This window comes from Lemur catta, chromosome 7 (assembly GCF_020740605.2).
Source record: "Lemur catta isolate mLemCat1 chromosome 7, mLemCat1.pri, whole genome shotgun sequence".
Lineage (NCBI taxonomy): Eukaryota > Metazoa > Chordata > Mammalia > Primates > Lemuridae > Lemur > Lemur catta.
The window spans coordinates 16037515-16050801 of NC_059134.1; the positions used below are offsets into that span (position 1 = coordinate 16037515).

Genomic DNA, 13287 nt, shown 5'->3' on the forward strand with positions numbered 1-13287 from the left:
CTGCCTGGGGCTGGGGGCGGGGAGCAGGTGTGAAGCGGGGGTCGCAGCCGCGCGCGCGGTCACCCTCCACCGCCCTCGGAGGCCCGGCGTCACCCCCACACGCGCACAATGGCGCGGGGGCCAGGTCAAGGGCGGCTCGTTACCCCGGCGGGTCGGGGAGCGGCTATGAAAGCGGTGGGAGCGGGAGGCCGGCCGCGCGCAGACGCGGGGGCCGGGGCGCGGGAGGGCGGAGGGCGGGCCTGCACCCGGGACACGCGTCGGGTCTGCGGCCGAGACCGACCCCCGCCAAACCCCAGCGCGGGCGCCAATCTGGGCTCCCAGAGCCGGGCGAGAGGGGGATCCAGGAAACAATGAGAGGCCCGCGGGGGCTGGAGAGGGACGGCCGCGCCCCAGGAGCGCGCTGGCTGGGGGCGCCCCCGGCTGCCGCTGATTGCCCATTGTGTGTCTCCAAGTCCGCGTCCTCCCCGCGCCCCGCCCGCGTGATTCCTTCTCCGAGCCGGCCCATCTTTCACTAAATGAGCAGCCAGCGCCGCAGACACGTGCCAGGGGAAGGGTCGTTCACTGCCCGGGAGTGGTGGCGGAGGGAGGAGGGGTTGCAGTAAGAGAAGAGACCGCACAGAAATGGCACTGTGCCTGTCTCCAACACTGCCCCTCTCACGTGCCTTTGGATACGGGCATTTCCATTCGCTCCCCTCCTCCGCCCCAGTGGCTCGGTCTCCCCAGACCGACCACCTTCTTCTCCAACCTGAACTGCTCCAGGGGAGATTCCCGCCTTTTATTATTATTTTTTCCTGGGCAGTAGATGCCTTTGTCTGGGCTCTGGAATGCTCAGGTAAAAGGTGAGAGGTCTGGCCAGACGCAGTGTATATCTTTAAGGTGGAGGCAAGGGAATTGGACAGAGAAAGGGCGCTGGGTTGCGACAGCTCCTGTCCCAGCTCCAAACACCCTAATCCTGCGGTGTTTTCTGTCCTAGGGAGCTCGCTCTGGTCTTTATTGCTTTGTTTAATGTTCCTCTCTGCAACACTACCACGTTCCCTGGGAGATGGGGACTTCTGGGAAAGGGCGTGAAAAGGGACCAGAAAAGAGTGTGGGAAATCAAGGTCTAGTGGCAATACTGGGTCCGACCCTGACGGTTTGGATTCGTGGGCGATTTAGAGTTGGTTGGAAGCTGAAGTGTCAGAGAGTCAGAGGCCACAGTCCGGCGGGCTGTGGACCAAACCTAGACTTACTGTGGTCCATGATGTATTTTTTAAACTATTGTATTACAAATAATGGCATATTGTGGATAATAAACATATACAAAATTAGTGAGAATAGTATAAGAACCCCCATATACCCATCACCTGGCTTCAGCATTTAATCCCTCCAAAGGCAATCTTCCTTCGTCTATTGCCTCACTTTCTCCTCGTGATTTTGAAGCAAATCTCAGGAATCATATCATTTCTTATATCATTTCATATCATTTCTCATATCATTTCTTAAATATTTCAAGGTAGTCCTAAAAAAGGTAAGTACTCTGGTAATAGTAATACCATTATCACATCTAAAGTAATCATTCTTTATCCTCAAATATATGGTCAATGTTGAAACTTTCCCAGTTGTCTTAATTCTTCTTCTTCATTGTTCAGATGAGGATCCAAATGAATCTACACAGTGCATTGTCTGACTTGATCTGATGTTCCTCCCCTTAATCTCTTTTTTCCCTGGCAATTTGTTTGTTAAAGAAACCCAATCATTTGTTTTGTTGAATGTTCCACAGTCTGGATTTTGTTGAATGTATCCCCATGGTGTCATTTACACATGTTCTTCTGCCCCTATATTTCCTGTAAATTGGTTGTTAGATATAGAGGCTTCATCAATTAACGCTTGATTCTTTTTTCAAGAATACTTCATAGGCAATATTGTTTAATTCTATCAGGAGTAATATCTGCTTGTCAGTAATGACCACTGCCTAGATCCATTATTTCATTAGGCACTGCCAAATTGTGATATTCTAATTCTATGATTCCCTCTTCATTTACGAGCCATAATACTTCTCTAAAGAGAACCTGTCATCAACTGTTTGTTTATCCTGAGGTACATTTCAAATAGGAAAAGTAGGACAAATGCTTGATTCTTTCTTTTATTATTTTCTAAAATACTGAGTTGATTCTTCAGCATCCTCAAAGGTGACCAATGATTTTTTAAAAACATTATTATGAACTCATGTATTTACACATATTTGATGTGTTTCAAACCAAGTGTGTTTTGATTGTGCCGGCATTTTAAAATTAGGAGATCTCATGTTAAAAACACTGAGCTCTGTCTTCTGCTGTAGAAGATCTGGCAACCTTGAGCCTTTTTCTAGCAAGACCAGAGCAGGCTTTGACTGAGGGGCACAGCCTCTTTGGCAGGTTTTCATTCCTGCCTTGGTCTGCTCAGAGCTCTTCTGTTGTCTGCCTGGACCTGCAGGTGTGAGTCTGTAAACCAGCTCCAATCCAAATGTCTCATCTGATAGATGGGAGAGCTGAGGCAGTAACTTACCTACCTGAGGCTAGAAGACATCTCCTGACCGCCTACCAAGGGGAGGATAAGGCAGACAGGAAGGAACCCGCTGGTCTCTGCCTTCACCTTCAATTTGAGCTGAGCCAGAGACCTGGGACCACCTCAACATAACCTTCCTCCCTATTCCCAAAGCATGCTTTGCAGAGGAAGCTTGGGAATATTCCAAACTCCTCTCTCTCTCTTGCCTCCCACACCCAGTCAGTCACCTAACCTGCTAATTAGCCTCCCTTCCTCCATTCCTGTCCTCCTCAATTCATCCTCATCACTTGCAAAGAGGTTTTCCAAAACACAAGTCTAATCATGTCACCTTCTGGCTTTGAAATACGTCAGTAACTGTTGCCTTCAGGTTACATCTAGGCCTACGTTCTTAGCCCCTCATGACCTGGGCTATAAGGGGGCTACCTTCTTACCTCTAGCTGTCCCCTTGTCGGGACCCTGTCCTCCAGCCAGACTGAATTACCCACAGGGCTTTGTACACACAGTTCTGTCCATATTTTGTCCTCTGTATTTGCTATTTGCTGCTTTAAATATCCACTCCTTCACTGGCTAACTCCCACTTAGAGTTTAAGTCCCACTTCTAGCTTTGATCTTCTTAGGAAAACCCTTTTTGGCAAGCCTTGGCTGCATTCAATGTCCTACTGTGCACATCTACAGCATTTTGTGCTTTAAGAATAGCACCTTGCTACTGGTGGTGGTATTATTTTTTCAGTTTGATTAATCTTTCACTTTCCCCCTCCTGGCCGTTGTAAGAGCTTCCTGAGGCCTAAACAGCCCTATGTCTCTATTTCCAACACCCAGTGTCCCCGGTGCACATAGTAGGTGTAGCCCAGTAAGGATTTCGTTAGTAAATGAAATTAGACCAAAGAGATGAAGGTTCATGGACTTTTTTGGAAAGAAGGAGGATCCTCCTTCTCATGCAAGGCAGGGACAGATGCTAATGCCCACTCCGCTGTAGGCTCCCAGGGCAGATGCAAAGAGATTCTACGCCACCTGGGGTTGGGGTACCATCCCGGGAACTGAGCCGGGGTCTGCAGCACTGGCTGGGCCACGATCCAAGCCCTGACTCAGCTGGGCCATCTGCGGACCTGTGTGCGTGTGCGTGGAGAGAGAGAGAGAGAGAGAGAGAGAGAGAGAGAGAGAGTGAGTGTGTGTGTGTGTGTGTGTGTGTGTGTGTGTAGGCAAAGCACAGCGCTTCGCCAACCCCGCCTGCTCCCGCTGGGAGGATAATTAAAGCGCCCAGCGGCGGAGCGGGCAGGCAGTGTTCCCGGGGGCGCATTTCATCGGGGCTGATTAATGAGGCCGGGGAGTTAATGAGGAGAAAGCTAAACGGAGGAAGCTGAGCTGCGGAGGGGGCCCTCCGAAGGCATCTCCCGCCCTCTTTAGTAGAAGCTTAGCGCAAGCCACATGGTGCCCCTGGCTGCGCTCGGCGCCTCTGGCCGGGAGAGGAGGGGTCCCCCGGAGCCACGCCAGCCGCAGCGGAGAAGTCGCCTCTCCTTCCTCCGCGGGCGCCTCACCCGGCTAAACAGAAGAGCCTGCCTTGCCATCTAAAACACAACAAAGGACCTCAGGAGACCACCGCCGCTTTTTTCTCTTCGAGGAACTTTGGGCATGGGTCCTGAATTAACAACCAGTTCTGCCGTGCCAACCGAGTGACCTTAGGCAAGTTACTTAGTCCTTGGAGCCTCGGCTTCTGCATCTGCAAAATGGGATCGTGCTCCTTACCCTCCCTACAAATGGCTATCATTTATTGAGAACTTAGTATGTGCTAGACACTACTCTAAGCACTTGGTATGTCTCATTTATTCTTCCCAACAACTCTAGGAAGTAGGTTCTATTATTATTTTCTTTATTTCAAAGGTAAGGACATTGAGGCCAGGAGCTGTGACATAACTTGCCTGAGGTCGCTCAGCTGATAAGCAGTGGGAGTAAATGCACCTAGGCTGACTCCTGAACCTCTGTCCTCAGCCTTAAGCTGTGGTGCTAGTTCTCAAGGCGGTTGTATGACACATAAAAAGGACTTTGTAGACTGTAAAATGCTAAGCAGATGTGAGAAGAAACCGTTATTATTATAATTATTATTGCTATTATTCATTCCCAGTTTGGAACCCAGCATTGAGACAGGGCGGTGAGGGATGGAGGCCGTGAACAGAGAGAGAACAGGCAGTGTGATGGCCTTTCCAGCAGTCAGTCCTGGTCCTCGTGTGCTAACCACAGCGGTGGAGCAGAGCAGAGAATGACCTCTGTCTGACCCCCACATCCTCAGCACATCTCTGTGGTCAGACCACGGGCACACCAAACGGGCCCCATCTCCCCACAAGTGGCGGAGGAGTAGTAGCCTCCATTTTAAAGGACAGAGCATGGTACAAAGGGTTAGGGGTGAGTTTGGACTCAGAAGACCTGTGTTCCCATGTGACTCTGTCACTGCCCAGCCGTGTGAGCTGACTGAGCTGTTCCTGGCCCACTCCGAGCCTCCTTGGCTGGCTGCCATCCCTGTGTCGCAGGACTGCTGTGAATCCGCAAACATGAAGTCTTGGATGTGAAAGGATCTTCTAACTTTATGTCATGTTTTGTATCCAGAAATGGCTGGAAAGAGAGTCCAGGTCACTTCCCGGGGCATGCCAGGGGGTTCTAGCAATGGTCCCAGGGCAAAGAGCCTGAGCTCCCTAATGAATACACCTCCCTTCCCCCAGTAATCTGATTTTGGGATCTACAACTCCTTATTGATCTCCAGTCCAGAGTGATTTGAGACCAGAAGCCAATCAGCTCCAACACAGTCTTGATGAGTTTGAAATGAGCCAATTTCCTCTGGATGAGTTTCTTCTGCTGAATCAGGGAAATTGAGGCTGCCCAGGCCAACTAAAAACAAATCAGTCCACCCTCCCTTGTCAGACACCTCCACCCTCCCCACCGACCTGACTCTGCAGCCCCCAGCCCTCACTGACGCCCCGCACCGCCCCCCTCACTGTGGGGCCACCAGCACTGGCAAAAGGGGAACACTGATAATTTTCTCCAAAGGAGCTTGTGTCTAGAGAAACCAATATTTAAAATCCCCATTTACATTGAAAGCGTGATTCTGATTATGAGATGGTAATGAGGGGATTAGCCAGAGGAGAGAGCCCCCCTGCCTGCCGCACCATGGTCTTACTCCTGGAGGAGGAGGAGGCATGGGGGAGGGGTGCGGCCACTCCCACTGGGAGAGCATCAGAGATGCCAGAGCAGGGCAGGGGTCCTTCAAGACCCCATGCGAGAGCCCCTTATTCATGTCTGGAATCAATTAGCCCCAGAAGGGGTGACGGGTGAGATGCAAGACATCTGACTCTGGTCCTTCCCTCTCCTTTCCCCTGGACTGAGCCCCTCTGCTCTCTGATGCTGCCCAGTATTCCAGACGGGCGAGTTTCTTAGGTCACGTGTCGCCTCCGAGGTGGACAGCTGAAGTGAAAAAGTATGTTGGGAGAATTTCACTTGACTGCTGGCTTCTCTGGCTGAACCTCAAATCCAAGCCCCTCTCCCCTAAATTCCCTGCCTGTCTGGAGTGGCATCTCTGTCTTCCTTGTCCCAGACCCCTGCCTTTTAACCAGGCAGCAGTTTATCTCTAGCTCTTCCTGTGGGGCAAGAGGTGGGGGGTGAAGAGAGCTCAAGGGGGTCACCCATCCTGAGGCCCCGTTTGTTGGTGGACAATTGCGCTCAGACGGGATAATTCAGTGTGTGATTGTGGTCACGCCCCCCCCTTTTGTGCCCCTTTCAGAGCCAATCTCCCAGGCCCAGATGGGTTAATCCATAATGCAGACGAGCAAGTAATTGGCTGTCAGCCCGGCCCCCTGCACCCCCTCCCTATTAGTGCCACTGCCCTAATGAAGCCCAGCTTGGAGAGCCCCCTTCTCAATGAGGTGCCGGCCCCAACCCAGCCAGGCACACATGTGTCTCCACTGCTCTGCCTGAAGCCTAGCTCCCTTTAGGGACCCCCAGCCCAGCCTCCCCGGGGTGACCCAGCTGCCAGGGCTGTGGAGGCCCGGGGGAAGGCCGTGATGGATGGGAGGGAGTTAGTTAATAGAGCCCAAAACACATGGGCCCTGTCTCCACCCCCACCCCTAAACACACAGACACTTTTACAGCTTCCACTGACAGCATCCCTGGCCTTTTTGAAATAGCCCCATGGAATATTCCCCACTCCCATTTCCAACATAAGCTGTGCTGAAATAGGATTTGAATGGGGGCTATGAAGCTGCTTTTTTGGACACCAGCCCAAATCATTGCTACACAGCCCATCCCCAACCTCTGCCAACCTAAGTCCCCTAGTGGGTTTTGCGCAGAGATGGCTCAAGGCAACATAAAAGATGAGCTTGGACCTCAACCTCCAGTGTCTCCACTGATATTTGAATCTTACCAGAGATGCTCTTTTCTGTAATTCTTGGACTTTCATGTCTGTCTGTTGATCCTACCTCTCTCCTACCCGCTTCTGAACCAGTCCTTTAGTTGGAGGCAGGACTAGAACGCAGCCCAGTAGATGAGGCAGGTATCCGTAGACAAGCGCCCCTTTATGTGAGAGCTGCCTTACCTCGCACTAGGCCTCCCGCATCAGGTTTCAAGCTCCCTGCCTCTGGAGGGAGTCAAGCCAAACCTAGATGACATCTGTTTAAAATGTCATAGAAGAGAGATTTGGGGAGGATGTTTGCAAAGGGACCTACTGTTCTCTGATTCCTTGTGCTTACTTCCTACTCCCATCTCTGTTCCTTCTTTCTCCCAATACAAACAGCTGTGGCCTTGCTGAGCCTAGTGCCAAACCAAAGGGGGAGAGGAGCCCCTGGCTGCTGCCTGGCCTGGAGCTGTTCTAGGACGCCCATGGGAGATCAGTGTGCTAAGGAGAGCCACAGACCCATGCTCTGCCTGCCCTCCGCCTCTACTTAACCCTTTATAAATGATCATTTTATACTTTCCATTATTAAGAAAACAAAATATCTGAAAATGGAGGAAAGATGGAAAAATTATATGCATTCCCTCTCCCTTAATTCAACCATTGCTCACATTTTCGTTTATTTTTCATTCCATCTTTTCCATATGCATATAGGAAATCATTCAATATAACTAAAATATTTACTGAATGCCTCCTAGGAGGCAGGCTTGTCAGTAGATAGGCTTATGTGCGTATAATTGTCTACCTGGATCATAACTCCAGATTCATTCCTATGGTTCCTTTTCCTCTTCTAAAGGCAGAGTTATTGCCCTGGAGTAGGTAAACCTTTTCATCATGGAATATTTGGAAATTCTCACATTTAGAGATACAGGTCTCTGAGACTACGAAGGTTGGAATCTGTAAGGGGCTCCAAAGTCACAGGAGGAATCTTTTTATGATTAAGACCATGAAGAGGAAAATAAAGCCCCCATGCTGATAAGTGCAGGGCTCAGGGGATGGAAGCAAGTGACTCTCAGAAAAGTCTAGCCCCATTTCTGATTAGATGGGGGAGCAACGCTGGGTGGTGAAATACCATTCAGAGGTTGCTCCTAGGAGATGCTGAATATTTATGAGCTATGCAATCAGGACCTAGGAGGTAAGGCTTAAAAATAAACAGGCAGCAGGATGGGGGCAGGGAAGATGCAAAGGAAAAGAGATGTGGAAGAGAAGCCATGGGAAAAGGGAGAGGGTCACACAAAAGGAAGGAAGGAAAGGAGTAGGTTCCCATGGCTTGTCAGAGTAGTGACTTCTCTTATACCTTTAAAACCTACTTGTGTCTCTTCTCATTGTGTAGATGAGGAATGAGATCATGGTGAGGCTGGACTTTCCCAGGTCAGATTATGCTTCTTTGTGGGAGCCCGAAGAGATGCTAGAGTCATCTTTACTACATGAAATTGAGGAGTAGTCAGTGGAAAGGAGCTCCTTGTGATATAAGAAACCAAAGAACAGTGTGGATCAGTGGCAGGAGGGACTCCGGGCAGAGGGATTCCTGCAGATACTGGAGACAGGCCTAGTGTTCGAAGTGAATACAAACAAACCTATGACCACACACACAATCACCAAAGAAACTCAGACAATAAAGGCTCAGTGATGTAAGGTGGAAAACCTTTCACATATGTATTTAACACAAAAGCATTTCCCTCTGAATGGAAATCATTAGAGGCAAGGAAATATCCCTCTTTAATTGAAAAGTGGGATATTCCCTGTAGGATATAGGCGACTTGAAGATCTTAATTGGTCTCTTCCTTTGTGAATTTGAGCCTCACCTACAGAGAAAGAGAGAGAGAGAGGGAGAGAGAGAGGAGGAGAGGAGAGAAATTGAGATAAAGAGAAATAAAGAGCAGAGGCCATTTCTGACTTCTCTGAAACTGGGAAAGTGCCAGGAAGTAGAGAAATGGGAAAATACAAAGAGCAGCAGGTTTAATAAGGATAGGTATAAGGGACTTAGGGATTGAGGAACTAAAAACAGAATGGCAGAAAAAGATCCAGAGGTCTTAGTAGATTACATTCAGCAATATGACTGTAGGAGTCATTCTGCTGCTAGAATTACATATGAGTATAATGTGTATGTGTTGGAACTGGGGCAAGGGAAGTCTTTGTTCTTCTATACTACTAAACCTGCTATACAGATGCAGGTCTTTCACAGAGATGTGGTATACCCTATTGATTAAGCATACAAGTATAAAATCAGCCTGAGTTTAAATCCTGGATCCTCCATTTACTAGCCAAGTAACTTTGGAAAAGTTATTTAACCTTTATGTGCCTAAGTCTCCCCATCTATAAAATATGGATGGTAATTGTACCTAATCTTAGAGTTATTAGGGAAAAAAATGAGTGTTAAATAAAATTTATAGGAGGCCATTGGTTTAGACTGAGCTTCTGCACTAGGCCCCACAGACCAAACCAAAATGCAGCGACTTATGCTGAAGTTCCACACCACCATGCCGACATTCAGATCTTTATCTGATCCCAGAAGAACTCAGGAGAGAGAGACAATAGTCAAATCCCCAAGCAGGCCAGTTTTAGAAGGCACGACAAGGAAGTCCCTCTGCTTTAACCTTCAGAAGAAAAGAAACATTGAGATGATCAGTCTACTTTTTGTTTTCTGTTTCTGTATTCTTTAGCCCATTTCTGTCTATAAAACCAAACTCCTCTGCTCGGCTCCTCAGAACACTCATTCTACTTTGTAGAAGGACGTGTTGCCTGATTCCAGAAACGCAAATAAAAGCCAAGTAAGATCTTTAAACTAAATCTGTTGTAATTTTGTCTTTTGACATGAGTGAATATATTTAAAGCACTTAAAACAGCCCTGGCCATAAGAAGTTCACAGTAAATTTTTTTAAAAAGAGAAGTAAGCCTTTATTTTCTTGTTTTGCAAATAGAGCTGACTGAGTTGGTTCTTTCTGGTGATTCATCAAAGAGACCAAGTCCTGTATCCTCATCCAACTCCTCCAGCTCTTCCTTGGCTTCAGCCTTGGCTTGGGCTTTGGCAGCAGCAGGAGCAGCAGTGGTGGCGTGGCCCCCCCGGGCAGCAGCCACAAAAGCAGATGGATCAGCGAAGAAGGCTTTGACCTTTTCAGCAAGTGAAAAGGTGTAATCAGTCCCCACAGACAAAGCCAGGACTCGTTTGTAGCCACTGATGATAGAATGGGGTACTGATGCAACAGTTGGGTAACCAATCTGCAGACGAACACTGGCAACATTGCAGACCCCTCCAGGAAGCCAGAATGCACAGTTTCCTCTGCGATGTCAAGCACTTCAGGGCGGTAGGTGCTGCCATTGTTGGACACCTGCTGGATGATCAGACCAAAGGAGAAAGGCAAGATGTTCAGCATACTCCACAGTGTGGCTTCGCTGGCTTCCACTTTGTCTCCAGTCTTAATCAGCTGCACATCACTCAGGATTTCAATGGTGTCCCTGGAAATTTTAGTGGTGATGCCTAAAACCTAGAAGAAGGAGACCTTCTCTGGCCCCAGATCAGTGTTCTGGGATGGCACAATGACATCACATGGGGCAACCGCACCAGCATGGGTGGCAGCTGGCACCTTATTGGCCAGCAGCATGTCCCTGATCTCAGTAAGGTCCTCCTTGGTGAACACAAAGCCCACATTCCCCCGGATATGAAGCAACAGTTTCTCCAGAGCTGGGTTGTTTTCCAGATGCCCTTGGACGGCTTTGCACATCATGCTTGTCTTGCTCAGCACCACAGCCTTCCCTTGGGTGGACATGCAGATCTGCTGCATCTGCTTGGAGCCCACATTGTCTGTTCCCACAATTAAGCATTTTGGGTAATCATCCAAAAGTTGGATGATCTTAAGGAAGCAATTGGACTTCCAGGTTGCCTTGTCTTCCCTAGGAATCATGGTGGTGCATCAGGGATTACCATGCAGAGCTGATGATGTTATTCACAAAAGGATGCCTGGTGAGAGCCACAGTAAATATTATATGTTATAATTCATGTCTTCATTAACATTAAATAAGCACCTACTATATGCCACACATTATGTTGGGCACCAGGAATATAAAGAGGATTAAAATACAGTCCCTGCTCTCTAAGGGGAACTTGGAGATTATGGGGAAGATAGACATGTAAACAAATAATTAAAACATCACATGGTAAGTTCTATGGGAGGGGAATAAACCAAGTGGTCTGGGAGGACTGTATAGTCTGAGAGAGTCAGGAAGACTTCACTAATTAGGTGACTGAAGCTGGATTACCAGGATGAAAGGGATGCAGAAAGTGGAACCTGGAGGGAAGAGGGCATTTCAGGAAGAGGAAGTAGCAAGAGCCAAGACATAGGAGTGCAAAGAGTACCACATGGTCAAGAGAAAAAGGCAGTTTGGTGGTGGTATATAGATGGCCAGAGGGGGTTGGGTAAGGGTGGGGGGTAATGGAGAAGATCTTGGAAAGGTAGACAGCATCTGGACTGTGGCTATCCTTGTGTGCCACCTATGTGAGGTCTATCCTGTAGGAAGTTGGGAGCCATTATCATTTTTAAGTAACATCAGATCTGAACATTAGAGACAACCATGTAGCTCAGTGTCTGGCACTTAGCAGGTGCTTACTAGATGGGAGTTGAACAAATATATAACAACTCCTTATAGCATCAGTGCAGAGGATGGCTTCTTAGTGGGAGGCTGAAAGCAGGGAGTTAGGAGGCTTTGCAATAGTCAGGGTGAAAGATGATGAGAACATAAACCAAGGCAGTGGCAATGGAGATTGGCAGGAGGTAGAAAGTTGATGAAATACTTCTCAGAAACCCACCAGAGTGCCATGCACAGTTTGGGGTTCAAGGTTTAAGGGGTATATGGAGAAGTTAGAAAGAGTCCAAAAGAAAAGATCCTGTTTACAGTCATAACAAAACAATAATAAATATTGGACTAAACATAACAAGAAGTATTCTAGATCTAAATGATGAAAACTTTAAAATTAATAAAGAACATAAAAATGAGGTAGCTGTTTTATCTTCCACAACTCTGTTATTGTGCTCAGAGGTGGGGTTGGCATACTCCTTGCTTCCCATTGTTAAGTCTGAGCCATTCCCCCTCCCTCCTCCCTAAGAAACTCTCTGAGTCTAAGGTCATAAGACCTTAGACATGCCCACTGTCTCAGTACCACTTCCTATCAACTCCTGGGCTCATGTCACCCATTTCTTGCAGGTTTTAGCTCCCAGCTCACTGTCACTCTCACCAACTCTTCCCCTGCCCCAATTCTTGATGGTTTTAATGCACACTTGGATAATCCATCCAATATCTTTGCTGCTGTTTCTTGACTTCCTCTCCTCCCACAGTCTTGTTGTTTACTCTTCCCTTGTGGTTAACCCTTGTGGTTATGCCCTAGTAGACTTTGTCATAATCAGTAACTGAACTTCTCCATGATCTCAATTTCAAGCATTCTCATTTCCAATCACCATCTGCAATTTTTTCCAGTTCACCACTTCCAGTATTCCAATTGCAACGAATCTTAGACCACACCAAGACAATCCATTTATATCAATCCCTTTCCATTGCTCCTTGAATTTATCAACTCATGGTCCCACTTTTCTCATTACTCAGCTTAAATTCCCATGTTCAATCATCAGATTCAGTTTCTTGCATACATCTTCAACTTCCTTACCTGTCTTTCACTTCTTTGAGTTTGTTTGGCTAACCCACAACCTCGGGCAAATCCAACCCTCCACCTATTCTGCACCCGCACCCAAGCAGCCCAGTGTACCTGGAGAAGAATGCAAAACCATGCACACTGGTCTCTTTTGATTCATGACCGCTAACCTCAAGTAGCCCTCTAATGCTGCCTAGCATATACTGTATTTCCAGAGCCATTAACTCCCCTGGTTTCCTACGTAACTCTGTCAGACCCTCTCTTCTCTATTCAAGCCACTTCCCCTATCCTCACTCTTTGATAATTTTGCTTCCTAATGGAGAATAGAGAAGCAATTATAAAAAATACTCCAGTGGGCTCCCACCACCACATCTTTCCACCTCCTTATATCAGTGTCTGTATATCCATCCTACCCTTTTCCCTGTTACTGTGGATGAACTATCTGTGTCCTAGCTAAATGATCCCATTCACTTATGCTCTAGACCCCATCATCTCTCCTACTCAGACACATTGTTCCAGCAACTCTCCTCTCTCTTCTCTGTATCCCATTTCCCTCTCAATGATATAGTTTTAGTTAGCACATAAACATGAGGTTGTTTCTCTCATCTTATTAAAAAAAACCTTCCTGATCCCACTTATTTTTCAACTATTTCCTTATAAATCTCTTTTCCATTTCAGCAAAATTCTAATT

The 13287-nt window shown here is 47.7% G+C and overlaps 1 pseudogene across 1 annotated transcript; it reads right to left on the reverse strand.

Moving 5' to 3' along the window:
- Window positions 1–1102: 1102 nt before the first annotated feature.
- LOC123641958 lies at window positions 1103–10857 on the reverse strand (annotated as a pseudogene). The gene is made up of 2 exons (XR_006736378.1): window positions 9884–10857; window positions 1103–1168 (listed from the first exon to the last, which is right to left on the reverse strand). The product of XR_006736378.1 is annotated as a 60S acidic ribosomal protein P0-like (transcript).
- Between the last annotated feature and the right edge of the window lie 2430 nt (window positions 10858–13287).